At 40.1% G+C, this 4,007-nt stretch overlaps 1 long non-coding RNA gene across 1 annotated transcript; it reads left to right on the top strand.

Annotated features, from left to right (window-relative positions):
• The first annotated feature begins 1,528 nt into the window (after positions 1-1,528).
• Positions 1,529-3,317, top strand: LOC108507169. The gene is made up of 3 exons (XR_001878013.1): positions 1,529-1,631; positions 1,845-1,993; positions 2,928-3,317. It is a non-coding gene; the product is annotated as an uncharacterized LOC108507169 (long non-coding RNA).
• Positions 3,318-4,007: the final 690 nt, after the last annotated feature.

The raw sequence follows: 4,007 nt of genomic DNA, 5'->3' as shown, positions 1-4,007 counted from the left end.
ATAGCTGCTCTGAATATGGTCCCACCCTGGAGGCAGATTGTGGTAAAGGCTGAAAGTGTGAAGAGAAGATTAAAATAACTAAATGCTGAAATGGCAGAATATGCTGAGTGTGTGGGTAACAGGAGATGGGTGTCTGACTGTGAATTTTTGAGTGATTTTTCCTCTGTGCAAGTCACTCTAGGTTCAAGTTGTTTGGCCATGGTCATAGAGAAAGAATATGTAGTGTGGTCATTTGCACTGTTACCTCACACTTTCCTTTTTTTTGTCTGTCCATCTTTACAATCTGTGACCTGGAAGACCTAAAGCACATTTTATAGCAACATTAAGAGCTGGGAATACTGTGTGCACTGCATGCAACTCCAGTTCATTTTGGTTTTTGTTGTGAAGAGGCATTATCATCTATTATGCCCACAGTGTGTTCTCATCCATTAATCATTCATATATCCTCTTCTGCAGACTTATCCTTGGAAGGCATCAATTTTACTGGAATATAACCTGGAAAACTTTCTTTTAAGAATTAGAAATGTTGGTTTCGCAAGTTCTTTGAACTCTCTTCTTTAGTTACACTGTGTTGCAACTGTGATACCTGAAGGTAAAATACACCAGTGCCTTAAAGAGGGAAAAACTGGCAGCTGAAAAAAACAGGAGAATTTTCCTGCACCAGATTCCTGTCTGTTCAAGCATCATGAAAAGGAGTTATTTAAATGTTAATTGGCTTAGTAATGTAACTTCACAAGTGTGAGTCTCAGTGTGTTACCTGGTGCAGTGTCCTGAGCTGACAGCTGGGTCTGTATGGCTGAAAGGCCTGAAAAACATTCAGTTCTGTACGTGTTGCTCACAAACACTTGAAAAAGTGAATTGAGACTCAGTGCCTTACCCTCCCATCACAAGTGTGGTGGGTCCATTGCAGTAGGTTTGCAGTCTGAGGTGTGTCATACACAATAGGATGGTGGATACACATCCCAGTTCAAAGCTGGAGACTCAGTCAGAGCTGTCTCCTGTATGTAAATCCTTGCCCTGACATCACTGCCCCACGTCCATGGAGCAAAGGCAGGAAAACCATGAGTACATGGGAATTAATTTTCATGCCTCTGGCGTTATGGGGGCCTTTTTGTTGTTTTGGTTTGACTTTTTGTTTATTCCATGCTTGTTTGACACTGTTTTAAGACACTGTTTTAAGCTCTTAACTGTTCATTTTATGTGTTTCCCTCTCTGGGTCTGCCTTTGCAAGATGCTGAGCGCTGACCTTGGAACAACAATGTGAGCAGTGGACCAGCTGTACTGATCTAAACCTGTGTGTGTGTATTGAATAAATGTATGTAAACCCTCAGTCAGTTGATATTTGGTGGGCCTTCTAATCCACTGGCACGGGGATCTGTTCCATCCTACTAGATATGTTTGCTTTAGCTTTCAAATGAGCAGGTCTGATCTTTAGCAGCAGACTTTATACTCGTGTTTCAACACAAATTTGAAGACTTCTTTTATTTCTTATGGGAATAGTATTGACTGTTAACTCTGTTTCCTTGCAGTGATGGTTCCTGTTTGGTAGGATGACTGGTTTTTTCTGGTTATAGATACACGTCCTAAGACTTTTTCTGATATTTGCACTTGAGAAGCTCTGCCAGGACAAAGTAAGATATTTCTACAGTTTGTATGTCTGATAAATTCTTTTTTGGAGCAGTTTAATATATTGGTGGGATTTGAAGATGTACTGAGTTTAATCTTCCAAGAGTTGAAGGAAATGTTCATTAGAATGCATTGTCTCTTGCTGAGTTTGACCTTCACTTCCCTGTTGGAGTGCGCTACAATTTTTTATCTGCTTTCATTCTGCTTTTCCTCCTTAGATGATAATAAAAGTGAAGCAGTTTGCATGTCCAGCCTTAGTCCTCTGCACTCTTGGTGCCCTCCTGCCATTCATGCTCCTGCTGAGGTCAGTGTCCCTGTGTCTTCAAATCTCCAGGTTTTCATCTTGGCTTCTGGCTTTGACAAGCAGGTAATGAAGTAGTTTTGGTTTTTGTATTGCCCTCACGCTCAGGAGCTTGTGCTGTGTATTGGTTTGCATGGTAATGGTACCCTGATTTTAAAACTTAATATGTTGACAGTTCCTGCAGTCTGTGCTTTCTGCAGAAGGAGAGACTCCCTTTTCACCATATTTGTTATTAGAAACTGTGTTCAGTCCTCTGGAGGAATATTTAATACTGGCACTGGAAGAACAGCCCTTTTAAAACTAACAAGTGCAACGGTGGCACTGGTCTGATCAACACCCAGCCATCTGTGTAGGGCCAGGAAATGGGGGAGGGACACCTTCTTTCCTCTTTTCCAGTTCTTAATTAGGGGAAGTAAACAGTGCCTGAACTCTACTGGCTACTGCCTTTGCACTGTTAAGAAGTGTGATTTAAAAAACATGCTTGCCACAGAAATGGAAGAGAAAAGCTGCTGGTTAGTCATTGTATCCCACACTGAAAAGCAACAATTTCTTTCCCTGTAACTACAGTTCCATGAGCATCAAAGTTTCACTAAATTCCAAGAGTATTAGAATTGGTGGAAAAGAATGCAGATAACTTTGAGGTTTCAGAAAAATTGTGTGTAAAACTCTCCCTCCACCTCACAATTAACTTCTTAATATGTTGTGAGACTTTTCCAGTATTGGCTCAAACTGAGAAACTCTAGCACAATGTCGTGAATACATTTATTTTGGGTGGCAACTGGAGGAAGAGATTGTTGGTACCATTCATTCTGTGTTCAGATAAATCTTCCAAAGCCTGAATGCTGTAGTTTTCCTGCCTGTGTCTCGATCACTTTCATCACAGGGTGCAATATCTCTGCAAGCAGGATAGTACCTGGCCTTGCAGTGGCAATCCCAATGCTGAAAGTCTCAAATTGAAACACCAGTTGTGTATCCAAGTAACTGTTCTGTCTCTTTTCAGATACTATGGGAGATTGCTGTGTTCATCCCAACAAATGCAGTGTGGTAGCTCCCACCATGGGCAGCTGGAAGCCAGGTCTGAGCACACTGTGCACTCCAAAATTTGGTACGGATTGGTGACGGTGGTTATACATTCTGTGAAGTGAAGGGAGTCTTCCTGAGCTTTGCTGATCGTCTCTGCAAGTGGCAACTGGGTCTTTTTTCTTCTGCTCGTGAACCTTTAGAAGTGTTGCTCATCACTGATTGATGGATGAGGCTCTGAAACTGCTATAATTAAGATAGTGTTCACACTGCCATAATTACAAGATACAGCAATTTTATTAGCCAGGATTATTTATTAGTCACAGCAATCAAAGCTGCATTTTGATTAGTCACAGGAGGACCTGACAGAACATGGATGTTAACATTATGTATCCAATGTGTTCATTTGCAGGCTTGTCATATTTTGTCATGGTGGCAATAAATGGTGCTAAACTGCTTTTTCAATAGATTCATTAGTGGTAACCTTTTGGGTTGATACATCTGCCACAATTTTTACTGTATTTCTTGATTTATTTTTTGAAGCATATCAAGAATGAAGATTTAAATTATGCTTATTGTAAAGAAGTGGGATTTTGTTAAACACAAATGAATCAAATTCTTTAGTTGCTTTGGGTTATTAAATTCAGTGCGTAATGTGTCTCAGATGGTACCTCAAATTTCATCAAGAAAGACCTGGTTTAGTGCCTAAGCAAAATCTGATCCTGTAGATATTAAAGGAAAAAACTAGAGTTGAGATGCTCTCAACAGTTTTCAGTTGTTTCCAAATCTGAAGTTCTTTGCCATGTCAGTGTTTCTTTATCCTCCTCACCAAAGAGGCCATTTCATATGTTTAGCTGAGAGGTCTGAATTAGCTGGGTGAATTTTCAGGTAACTTAGTTAATAATCATTTAAGCAGAGAATGTAGCTCATGATTGAATTTTAATTTGGACCTGCTTTTTGTGGTTACTTAATGATGGATCTTCCACGCCAGTGTATGGTTCTTGAGATAAGATTTCTGTAGAGAAATGTAAAATTACAGTTTCTTCTCTGAGGAACTGCG

Source organism: Lepidothrix coronata, unplaced genomic scaffold (assembly GCF_001604755.1).
Source record: "Lepidothrix coronata isolate B3197 unplaced genomic scaffold, Lepidothrix_coronata-1.0 Scaffold243, whole genome shotgun sequence".
In the NCBI taxonomy this organism is placed as follows: Eukaryota; Metazoa; Chordata; class Aves; order Passeriformes; family Pipridae; genus Lepidothrix; species Lepidothrix coronata.
Note: the sequence above shows the minus strand (reverse complement) of the source record. Positions and strands in the feature narration are given on the sequence as shown.